At 47.6% G+C, this 12,993-nt stretch overlaps 1 protein-coding gene across 1 annotated transcript in view; it reads left to right on the top strand.

The window, feature by feature from the left end:
- The window catches only part of TOPAZ1 (testis and ovary specific TOPAZ 1), a 353,700-nt gene that overhangs the window by 45,030 nt on the left and 295,677 nt on the right, over positions 1-12,993 (top strand). The window lies entirely within an intron of this gene.

Raw genomic sequence — 12,993 nt, 5'->3', positions numbered from 1 at the left:
ACGGGAGGCTGGACACGCGCTCATTTTAAAATGGGCGCGTGTCCAGCCTCCCGTGACGTCACGGCTTGTGATTGGTTGCGCCGCGATCAACCAATCACAAGCCGGGAGGCTGGACGCGCTCATTTTGAAATGGGCGCGTGTCCAGCCTCCCGTGACGTCACGGCTTGTGATTGGTTGCGCCGCGATCAACCAATCACAAGCCGGGAGGCTGGACGCGCTCATTTTGAAATGGGCGCGTGTCCAGCCTCCCGGCTTGTGATTGGTTGACCGCGACGCAACCAATCACAAGCCGTGACGTCACGGGAGGCTGGACACGCGCCCTTTTTAAAATGAGCGCGTTTCCAGCCTCCCGTGACGTCACGGCTTGTGATTGGTTGCGCCGCGATCAACCAATCACAAGCCGGGAGGCTGGACGCGCTCATTTTGAAATGGGCGCGTGTCCAGCCTCCCGGCTTGTGATTGGTTGACCGCGACGCAACCAATCACAAGCCGTGACGTCACGGGAGGCTGGACACGCGCCCTTTTTAAAATGAGCGCGTTTCCAGCCTCCCGTGACGTCACGGCTTGTGATTGGTTGCGCCGCGATCAACCAATCACAAGCCGGGAGGCTGGACGCGCTCATTTTGAAATGGGCGCGTGTCCAGCCTCCCGGCTTGTGATTGGTTGACCGCGACGCAACCAATCACAAGCCGTGACGTCACGGGAGGCTGGACACGCGCCCTTTTTAAAATGAGCGCGTTTCCAGCCTCCCGTGACGTCACGGCTTGTGATTGGTTAATGGCGGCCATGTTGCCGGGACGCGGACCAATCACAGCAAGCCGTGACGTATTTTCGTCACGGCTTGCTGTGATTGGTCCGCGGCCCGGCAACATGGCCGCCCTGACCAATCACAAGCCGGGACTTCGCGTAACCATGTAAAAGCGGGAATTTTAAACAAACAACGCTGCCGGTTCCTGCGCTGAGGTCCCGGCTGCGTCGGACAGGTGAGTATAGCGATATTTTTTATTTTAATTCTCTATTTTACACATTTTAACATTAATGTTGTTCCGATACCCGATACCCGATACCACAAGAGTATCGGAATCCCGGTATCGGAATTCCGATACAGCAAGTATCGGCCGATACCCGATACTTGCAGCATCGGAATGCTCAACACTACTCATGTGGTGTCAATATGATCACTGTACCCTTAGATTAATTCATTGAGAGATGTAGTTTGTAAAATGGTGTATCTTATTAAGGAGTTCTGCCTTTATGGCACCTCAGGGGCTTTTCCAGTGTGACATGGCACATGGCTTCTTCCCTTCTGAGCTTTCCACTGTGCCTCAAAAGTAGTTTTCAACCACATATGGGGTATTGGCGCACTTAAGAGAAATTTCACATCAAATTTGTGGGTTATTTTTCTCCTGCTATCCTTGTGAAAATGAAAAACTTTGGGACTAAAACAACATTTTTGGGTGAAAAATATATATATTTTTTCATTTTCACAAATCAATGTTTTCAAAATTCTGTGAAGCACCTGTTGGTTCAAGGTGCTCAGCACACAAATAAATTCCTTGAGGGGTCTAGTTTCTAAAATGGTGTAACTTGTGGGGGTTTTCTATTGTTTAGGCACATCATAGGCTCTCCAAACGCGACATGACACTGGCAGACCATTCCATCAAAGTCTTTGTTCACTATCATCACTCCTTTTCTGAGTCTTGTTGCACTCCCAAACAGTAGTGTTTTCCCCACTTATGTGGTATCGGTATACTCAGTAGAAATTGCACAACAAATTGTATCTTGCAAATTCTCCTATTACCCTTGTGAAATTGCAAAATTTGGGGCTAAAAAACCCTAACTTTTGTTGGAAGAAATATATTTTCATTTTCACAGCTCAACATTATAATCTTCTGTGAGGCACCTGGGGGTTCAAAGTGCTCACCACACATCTGGAGAAAATAACTGAGGGGTCTAGTTTCCAAAATGGTGTCACTTGTGGGCGATTTACATTCTTTAGGCACACCAGGGGCATTCCAAATGTAGCATGGCATCCGTTAATTATTCCAGCAAATTTTGCATTCAAAAAGTCACATGGCGCTCCTTTCTTTCCAAGTCCTTCCATCCTCCTAAACAGTAGTTCTTCCCACATAAGGGGTACAGTGTACCAGTTGACCTGCAATTTTCCATTTTTCCAACAAAATTTACAAAACCATTTTTGGTTTTCTTTTTTTTCCTGTTACCCTTGTGAAAATAAAAACTTTTGTGTCTATATTCACATTTTTGTGACAAAGTTAAATGTTCATTTTTTCTTTCCACATTCCAAAAATTCCAGAGAAGCACCTAGAGTTAATAAATGTCTTGAATGTGGTTTTGAGCTCCTTAGGAGGGGTTCAGTTTATAGAATGGTGTAACTTTTTGATATTTTCTATGTTATAGACCCCTCAAGGTCACTTAACCCCTTAATCCCATATGACGTACTATCCCGTCGAGGTGACCTGGGACTTAATTCCCAGGGATGGGACAGTACGTCATAGGCGACCGGCCGTGCTCACGGGTTTGGGCGCGGCCGATCGCCGCTGGGTGTCAGCTGATTATTACAGCTGACATCCGACACTATGTGCCAGGAGCGGTCACGGACCGCTCCTGGCACATTAACCCCCGGAACACTGCTATTAAACATGATCGCAGCGTTCCGGCGGCATAGGGAAGCATCGCGCAGGGAGGGGGCTCCGTGCGTGCTTCCCTGAGACCCTCGGAACAACGCGACGTGATCGCGTTGTTCAGAGGGTCTCCTACGTCCTCCTCCCTGCAGGCTCCAGGACTCCTTCCTGGCCTGCAGGGAGGTGGCTTGCAAGCGCCTGCTCAGAGCAGGCGCCAGCAAGCCTGCCTGCAGTGCCTGTCAGATCGCTGATCTGACACGGTGCATTGCAAAGTGTCAGATCAGTGATCTGACACTATACTGTGATATCCCCCCCTGGGGCAATGTTCTAAAGTTAAAAAATATATATATTTAAATGTGTAAAAAAAAAATTCCTAAATAAAGAAAAAAAAAATAATAAAAAAAATATATATATATATATATATATATATATATATATATATATATATATATATATATATATATATATATATATATATATATATATATATATATATATATTTCCAATAAATACATTTCTTTATCTAAATAAAAAAAACAATAAAAGTACATATATTTAGTATCGCCGTGTCCGTAACGACCCGTCCTATAAAACTGTCCCACTAGTTAACCCCTTCAGTAAACACCGTAAAAAAGAGACAAAAAACGCTTTTTTTTATCATACCGTCAAACAAAAAGTGGAATAACACTTCGATCAAAAAGACGGATATAAATAACCATGGTACCGCTGAAAATGTCATCTTGTCCCGCAAAAAACGAGCCGCTAGGGGACTGGATACCTTTCTGGAAAAGTATAATATTACAGGGTATATATATTAGATTCCTTGATAAGGCGTTGATCCAGGGAACTAGTCTGATTGCCGTATGTGGGGTCGGGAAGGAATTTTTTTCCCCATGATGGAGCTTACTCTTACCACATGGGTTTTTTTTGCCTTCCCCTGGATCAACATGTTAGGGCATGCTAGGCTATGGGTTGAACTAGATGGACTTAAAGTCTTCCTTCAACCTTAATAACTATGTAACTATGTAGCTATACAGCATCATCAGCGAAAAATGAAAAAAGTTATAGTCCTCAGAATAAAGCGATGCAAAAATAATTATTTTTTATATAACGTAGTTTTTATCATATAAAAGCGCCAAAACATAAAAAAATTACCCAAAGAATAAAACTGCTTTATCAATTTTACCAAACGTGGAACGGTAGAAATGCCCCCCCCCCCCCCCCCCCAAAAAAAAAAAAAAAAAAAGAAATTCATGAATAGCTGGTTTTTTCCTTTGCCACATTGGGGAACACAGACCGCGGGTGTATGCTGCTGCCACTAGGAGGCTGACACTAAGTGATGCAAAAAAAAGTTAGTTCCTCCCCTGCAGTATACACCCTCCTGCTATTCAGACCCAAAACTCTTTATTATTTTATTTTTTTATCTTTTTTACCTTTTACAACAGACGAAGGGGCGACGGATCCTTTCAAGGCTCCGATCTCCCCGAACCATCAACAGGCGAGCACGGAGAGTGTCACCTCTCCGTATCCTCTCCTGTGACGTGGGATGCCACTGCCTGAGCTGATTCTGGGGGCGACGGGTCCCTTCAAGGGCACCAATCTCCCCGCATCTCTTAACAGACGAGCACATGGAGTGTCGCCTCCACGTACCCTCTTCTGCAGCCAGGCCTTATTGCCGGACACTTTGCCCTACCCACCAGGTTTTACCCTCGGATGATCAGCGGCACTCTCCAGCGTGGCGTCCGAGCAGCTCCCACTGCACCACCACTGTTGAAAGTGGATGGTACAAGGAGGCGGACAGCAGAGGATCTCTTCTTATTGACCTGCTGAACAGAGCTGCATACTCTGCCTTGCGGCAGATTCCTAGGTAAGTGCCAGGACTCGAGCGGCTGGAGGGCTCTGCGCAATCGTGCGGTTTTCCCCCCTTTCTTTTTTTGCAGCGACGGGTCTTTCCCCCTTTTTCCCGCTCGGCGGCGTCCGTCACCGAACATTTAGCCTTCGGGTAGGCCGCAACCCGGAGCCTCCGTCCATGCTAGGCCGCGCGTTATGGCTCCGGCCCCCTATTCAGGCGCTTCTCGTTCAGGACGAGAACACAGCATATTCTCGGCAGCCATATTCATCCTCCTGCCGCTTCCGGACATGAGCTGTGTACATCCGGAAGTGGCTGCTACATCGGACCCGGCGGTATTCAGCGCTGGAGAGACTAATCCAACGCTGACGGGGGACTCAGGGAAAGGGTAGGGAGACGCCGCTCCATCCCTTCCCCCGCTCTCCTTTCCCCACACAACCAGCATACAGGCTATGTCCAGTATTCCCTGGTCCAAAAGCTAGTCTTAAAGGCTTCCGACCAGCAATCCCTGGTCTTATAGGTACATGACCAACATTCCCTGGTCTTGAAGGTACATGACCAGCATTCCCTGGTCTTGAAGGTACATGACCAGCATTCCCTGGTCTTGAAGGTACATGACCAGCATTCCCTGGTCTTGAAGGTACATGACCAGCATTCCCTGGTCTTGAAGGTACATGACCAGCATTCCCTGGTCTTGAAGGTACATGACCAGCATTCCCTGGTCTTGAAGGTACATGACCAGCATTCCCTGGTCTTGAAGGTACATGACCAGCATTCCCTGGTCTTGAAGGTACATGACCAGCATTCCCTGGTCTTGAAGGTACATGACCAGCATTCCCTGGTCTTGAAGGTACATGACCAGCATTCCCTGGTCTTGAAGGTACATGACCAGCATTCCCTGGTCTTGAAGGTACATGACCAGCATTCCCTGGTCTTGAAGGTACATGACCAGCATTCCCTGGTCTTGAAGGTACATGACCAGCATTCCCTGGTCTTGAAGGTACATGACCAGCATTCCCTGGTCTTGAAGGTACATGACCAGCATTCCCTGGTCTTGAAGGTACATGACCAGCATTCCCTGGTCTTGAAGGTACATGACCAGCATTCCCTGGTCTTGAAGGTACATGACCAGCATTCCCTGGTCTTGAAGGTACATGACCAGCATTCCCTGGTCTTGAAGGTACATGACCAGCATTCCCTGGTCTTGAAGGTACATGACCAGCATTCCCTGGTCTTGAAGGTACATGACCAGCATTCCCTGGTCTTGAAGGTACATGACCAGCATTCCCTGGTCTTGAAGGTACATGACCAGCATTCCCTGGTCTTGAAGGTACATGACCAGCATTCCCTGGTCTTGAAGGTACATGACCAGCATTCCCTGGTCTTGAAGGTACATGACCAGCATTCCCTGGTCTTGAAGGTACATGACCAGCATTCCCTGGTCTTGAAGGTACATGACCAGCATTCCCTGGTCTTGAAGGTACATGACCAGCATTCCCTGGTCTTGAAGGTACATGACCAGCATTCCCTGGTCTTGAAGGTACATGACCAGCATTCCCTGGTCTTGAAGGTACATGACCAGCATTCACTGGTCTTGAAGGTACATGACCAGCATTCCCTGGTCTTGAAGGTACATGACCAGCATTCACTAGTCTTGAAGGTACATGACCAACATTCACTGGTCTTAAAGGCACAGGACCAGCATTCCCTGGTCTGAAAGGCACATAACCAGCCCGAAGCCGGTTACCTTTCCCAGAGTACCTAGTTCAAATGAGTGCAGGAGCCTTCTGCCGCCGATCCCAGTTTTTTTCCCAGAGTACCAAGTCCCCCTGAGTGGGCTTCGTCACTTCCGCAATCCATGGCTTCTCTGACCAAGAGATTGTATCCTTATGTGAACCCGCTGTGATTCGGAGTGCTCGCAGGACCAATACAGATGGATCCTCTCCTATATGGGGATCGTCGGCTAGCAAGGGCCGCAAGTATTCTAGAAACGTACAGGTGTCTAGAAAACGGGAGCTTCATTTCTTGATCTCCCTCACCAATGATTTGCTGAGAACTAGACTCCGCATATGAATCGGAGGTGACCTTGGATCTGGACTCTCCAAAGCCTCAGCACAAGCTGGATTTGCCTATTTAGACCATCATCCAATCTCTGTGGATTGACAAGGACTCTAAATGGAGCTAAAATCCTTAGCGGTGCATTCGCCATTTTCCTGGACAGCGAGCGTCCGGATAAGCGATTCACTGGCGAGCACCATGGTAGCTCAGTGGTAAACACTGGTGTTTTTTACAGCATAGGAGTCCAGGGTTCCGGCCCCGCCATGAACAATCGTAAATGGACTTGCTTTAGAAACAGACGCCTCTTCAAGTGACACCAGATGCCATGCCTGGTTTACCTGTTTTTAAGGGCGACGGGTCCTTCAAAGGACACCGATCTCCTCACACCATCAGTGTCGCCTCCACGTATACTCTTCCACAGCTGGGCCTAATGCCAACCCGGTCCACCCGGGGACTTGAACTCCGTGGATGTACAGATGCTCTCCTTTTGACGGCCGAGCAGTTCCCCTCTGCATCGCGACTATTTAACGGATGATGCGAGGAGGCGGACGATTCCTTTCCGCCTCCTTGTTAAGAGGGTGGTTGATTGAGAGTTCATCCTTTTATCTCTGCACGTTCAATGACGGCAGCAACTCAAGAGATGGTTTTTTTCCTCACCTGGCGGATGCAGCCGCGTACTTTGCTACTTGGCAGCTTAACTCCTGTGGTATACCTACCAGTATCCCTGCCCGATGGATCATCTTTTAAAAATACCATGGACTGTCAGATAATGACTCATTCCGTCTTGCGGCCTCGAGTTCAGCGCTTTACCTTTCCTTAGCCCCGCACGGGTTGCCAGTCCAATGGTCTACTGGCCGGAGACCTTAGCTACTTTGATTCGCAATAACAGAAATAATTGGAGTAGTGTCCACAACACATAGGAGTGTCCTATGTATATGTGCTATACACCTCACCACAGGGTGTTTGGTCTAGGTAGCTTTTGTTACTGATGGTTCCAGTGTTGGTCTATATTTGTTTAATTCAGAACAGTTCTCTCTCTTTCCGGAGACAGTACAGCTGGCCAATCAAATCTCTTGAGTGGGAGACTTTGTGGTGCACGCCTCTTTGAATGCGGCTAGTTGTGCGGCGCTGTCTGCAGCGAATGCCATTTCATTCAGAAAGGCTTTATGGATCAGAGAACGGAAGCATACTCTGCGTTCAAAAACCCTCTGACATCACTCCCTTACAGAGTGGTCGCTTATTCGGTGAGTAGTTGGGGGTGTTCCCCACTTAGGAACAAAGGATCGCAGGTGTCCTATAGATCCAACCAACAGTGGAAGGGTTGTCCAGGACAGTCTAGATCTAAGGGATCTTGGTTCCAAAAAGGGGACCGAAAAGTAAGACCGATCCTGGACCTCTAACTTCTAACAAGCTTGAAAAGGTCCTCCTTCTTTGGATGGAGTGCCTCCACTCGGCCATCACTTCAATGGGAAAAGGTGAAGTTTTCTGGCATCCATCAACATTCGGGATGCCTACCTGCACAAGTCATGACCTTGCCCTTCGGCTTTGCTACTGCTCCCAGAGTGTTCGCCATTATCATGGTGGCTGTCATGTCCCTCTGGCACTCTTGGTGCGTGGCCGTCCTCCCCTATCTGGTCGACTTCTAGCCGTTCTTCCAGGATTACGCTGAGCCCGTCTATATATACCTTACGATACCCTTCCTCGCCTGGGCTGGCGGATAGACTTAGACAGGTCTTCCTCATTTCCAGCCCAGCAGATATCCTTTTTAAGGATGATCCTGGACACCTCCAGAGGGTTGGAATCCTCCCTTGAGACAAGGCCGTGGTCCTTCAACAGGGAGCCCCCGCACTTGGTCACTCATCCCCTCGTTCCGGGCCGGAATGGCCATCCGGCATTTCTGGCAAATGCCAGAACGGCCTGTCTGGTCGTGGGCTATCTCTTCTGCTACGTCATTAAAAGAAGCGGGTTCTCAAGACAGGGCTGAATTTCAGCCCCGGTCCGTACCTGCCCTCATTCCATCCGATTTGCTATGAGGATCCTTGGGTAGAATAATAGCAATGGAGGCAGTTCCCTTCGCTCCACTTGTTTTTCTGCAGGTCAAACAGGTTTCCAGAGGGTAATCTCTGAGCATCTTTCTCATCCGGGGGAGATCCTTTCTCCGGTTCAATGGTTGCTAGGGACTACGGAGTGTCACCACGCTGCTCAAGGCCTCTGGTTATCTCGGGAATCCAGTCTCCCGATCAGTTTTTCTGGGGATCCCAACGGTACCTCTGCACCTACAGCAGGCCCAATGCCCCCTGGCAGGTCTCCCCATCCAAATTCAGTTGGATATTATCACGGCTGTGCCATACGTCTATCATCTAGCAGGTACCTGCGGTCAGGCTCCTTGACCTACGTACCTCACACTCTCTGATGGGCTGAGATCTATCATTCTGTGATCTCTGCAGTACTCATCCCAGGAGTAGAACTCTGGGCGACAGTTTCCCTCAGCCGCCAGGGTCTCGCCTCAAGTGAGTGGGAACTTCACTCGGAAGTCTTCCAACATATCTGCCTTCACTGGAGCACTCCAGATGTAGATCGGATGGCGTCCAGACTGAACACCAATTTACTTGAGTACATGGTTCGGCCTCAACATCCAAAAGCCATCGCAGTGCATGCTCTGGTTCTTCTGTGATACCAGCTCCATCACGCCTCTTCCTCTAGTTCCGAGGGTCTTTAGGAAGCAGGAAGGCCCCAGTGATCCTGGGAGATCCGCACTGTCCAAGCCAATTCAGATGAGTCTTTGGAGCTGGCCGCTCTGTTCCTTCATACCTTTGTTCCTTATTACCATCAAGGCAAGGTTGTCCTCAGGCCGTCCCTGTCCCTTATTACCAAGGTGGTATCGTACTTCCACTGTTACGAGGGCATCATTCTTCCCTCTTCTCTTTCGGCTCCAGTCCACAAAACGGAATGGGTGCCCCATACCCTGGACAATGTGAGTGCCCTGAGTAGGCACGTGTCGAGGACAACGTCCTTCGAGAGGATGGACACCTCATTTGGGCTTCCTGGCGTTTTTTCAGGAAGAGCTTAGCCGTTTTCTTCGGCCATGTTAGCCTGGTGGATTCGTTACACATTCAGAAGTCCTTCCGTGTTAGACGTCAGTCTATTTTCACTCCACTCGATCAATCGAGTTTTTCTTGGGTTCTAGACACCAGGCGTCAGCAAAGCACGTCTGTCAGCTTTGCGGGTTCATCCAGTCCGCATGCATCCTTGAAGCACTATAATTCCCAGACGTCCGCATACGTGAGTCTGGGCAGGCGGACTCTGCAGGCCGCGGTGGCGCACTTGTAAGTAGCGTTACACAGGGCCTGATCTGATGTTGTTCCCACCCAGGGACTGCTTTGGGACGTCCCAGGGTCTGTGTCCCCCAATGTCGCAAAGGAGAAATAGGGATTTTTGTATACTCACCGTAAAATCCTTTTCTCCAAGCCATTCATTGGGGGACACAGCTCCCACCCTGTTATTAGCTTGTGCTTGTTTTATAATTGAGATGCTATACTCTCATATATAATTTGACATGCTATACTCTCATATATAATTTGACATACTATACTCTCATATGTTGTTTTTGATCTCCTACTGTTTTTGGACCGAACTGGTTAGCTGAGAGCCAGCAGGAGGGTGTATACTGCAGGGGAGGAGCTGACTTTTTTTGTATCACTTAGTGTCAGCCTCCTAGTGGCAGCAGCATACACCCACGGTCTGTGTCCCCCAATGAATGGCTCGGAGAAAAGGATTTTTCGGTGAGTACACAAAAATCCCTATTTTGGTCATTCTGCCTCACAAAAATCGGAATAAAAAGCGATCAAAAAATGTCACGTGCCCTAAAATGGTACCAATAAAAACGTCAACTCGTCTTTGCGTCTTTTAGTGTGTGACAGCTGCCAATCATAAAAATCCACTAAAAAACCCGCTATATAAGTAAATCAAACCCTCCTTCATCACCCCCTTAGTTAGGGAAAAATAATAAAATTAAAAAAATGTATTTCCATTTTCCTATTAGGTTTAGGGTTGGGGCTAAAGTTAGGGTTAGGGCTACAGTTAGGGTTGGGGTTAAAGTTAGGGTTAGGGTTGGGGCTAAAGTTAGGGATGGGTTTGGGTCTACAGTTAATGTTGGGGCTAAAGTTAGGGTTGGGGCTAAAGTTAGGGTTTGGATTACATTTACGGTTGGGATTAGGGTTAGGGGTGTGTTGGGGTTAGGGGTGTGGTTGGGATTAGGGTTAGGGGCATGGTTGGGATTAGGGTTAGGGGCATGTTTGGGATAGGGGTGTGGTTAGGGTTATGGTTAGGGTTGGGATTAGGGTTAGGGGTGTGTTTGGGTTAGGGTTTCAGTTAGAATTGGGGGGGGTTTCCACTGTTTAGGCACATCAGGGGTTCTCCAAATACAACATGGCGTCCGATCTCAATTCCAGCCAATTCTGCGTTGAAAAAGTAAAACAGTGCTCCTTCCGAGCTCTCCCATGTGCCCAAACATGGGTTTACCCCAACATATGGGGTATCAGCATACTCAGGGCAAATTGGACAACAACTTTTGGGGTCCAATTTCTCCTGCTACCCTTGGGAAAATACAAAACGGGGGGGGGCCTAAAAAAAAAATAATTTTTGTGGGAAAAAAAAAAGATTTTTTATTTTCATGGCTCTGCGTTATAAACTGTAGTGAAACACTTGGGGCTTCAAAGTTCTCACAACACATCTAGATAAGTTCCTTGGGGGGTCTAGTTTGCAATATGGAGTCACTTGTGGGGGTTTCTGCTGTTTAGGTACATCAGGGGCTCTGCAAATGCAACGTGACGCCTACAGACCAGTCCATCTAAGTCTGCATTCCAAACTGTGCTCCTTCCTTTCCGAGCTCTGCCATGCGCCCAAACGGTGGTTTCCCCCCCCACATATGGGGTATCGGCGTACTCAGGACAAAATGCACAACAACTTTTGAGGTCCAATTTCTTCTGTTACCCTTGGGAAAATAGAAAATTGGGGGCGAAATATGATTTTTGTGAAAAAATGTGATTTTTTTATTTTTACGGCTCTGCATTGTAAACTTCTGTGAAGCACTCGGTGGGTCAAAGTGCTCACCACACATCTAGATAAGTTCCTTAGGGGGTCTACTTTCCAAAATGGTGTCACTTGTGGGGGGTTCAATGTTTAGGCACATCAGGGGCTCTCCAAACGCGACAAGGAGTCCCATCTCCATTCCAGTCAATTTTGCATTGAAAAGTCAAACGGCACACCTTCCCTTCCGAGCTCTGCCAAGCGCCCAAACAGTGGTTTACCCCACATATGGGGTATCAGCGTACTCAGGACAAATTTTGGGGTCCAATTTCTCTTTTTACCCTTGGTAAAATAAAACAAATTGGAGCTGAATTAAAGGGAACCTGTCACCCCCCCCCCAGGCGTTTGAAACTAAAGGAGCCACCTTGTGCAGCAGTAATGCTGCATTCTGACAAGGTGGCTCTTTTAGTTATTGGTGCTGTAACTGCAGAAATAATCAGTTTTGTAATTGGTCCCAAATACCTTTCTTCAGTCCTGGAGGCAGGCGTTTCCCCCCTGCTGCAGACGCCACACAGCCATCACTCAAATCTTCTTGGCGCAGGGCGCTGCCTCCTCAGCGCTGTTTTGAAATGAGCCGGCGCCTGCGCTCTTTTCTCCTGCCTTTTCTCCTGCCGTCCTCTGTCCTCATATGCAGTCTAGCTGACTGCGCCTGTGCGGCCGCCCTGCCTGTGAATCCCAGCCCCGCAGTGAGAATAAATCAGAAGACACTGTGGGGCGGGGATTCACAGTTTTTAGAATGGTGTCACACTTGGTTATTTTCTATCATATATAGACCCCTCAAAGTGACTTCAAATGTGATGTGGTCCCAAAAAAAAAAAAAAATGTAAAAATGAGAAATTGCTGGTCAACTTTTAACCCTTATAACTCCCTAACAAAAAAAATGTTGGTTCCAAAATTGTGCTGATGTAAAGTAGACATGTGGGAAATGTTACTTATTAAGTATTTTGTGTGACATATCTCTGTGATTTAAGGGCATAAAAATTCAAAGTTGGAAAATTGCGAAATTCTCAAAATTTTCGCGAAATTTTCATTTTTTTCACAAATAAACGCAGGTAATATCAAATAAATTTTACCACTATCATGAAGCACAATATGTCACGAGAAAACAGTGTCAGAATCATCAGGATCCGTTGAAGCATTCCAGAGTTATAACCTCATAAAGGGACAGTGGTCAGAAATGTAAAAAATGGCCCCGTCATTAACGTGCAAACCACCCTTGGGGGTTAAGGGGTTAAAATGTAATGTTCCTTTAAAAAAAAAAAAAAAAAAGGTTTTGTAAATTTTGTTGGGAAGATGAGAAATTTCTGGTTGTCTTTTAACCCTTTCACGACATGCGCCGTACTATTACAGCGCATG

Source organism: Ranitomeya variabilis, chromosome 6 (genome assembly GCF_051348905.1).
Source record: "Ranitomeya variabilis isolate aRanVar5 chromosome 6, aRanVar5.hap1, whole genome shotgun sequence".
NCBI classification, from domain to species: domain Eukaryota; kingdom Metazoa; phylum Chordata; class Amphibia; order Anura; family Dendrobatidae; genus Ranitomeya; species Ranitomeya variabilis.
The sequence above is the reverse complement of the archived record's forward strand: the minus strand, read 5'-3'. Positions and strand labels throughout refer to the sequence as shown.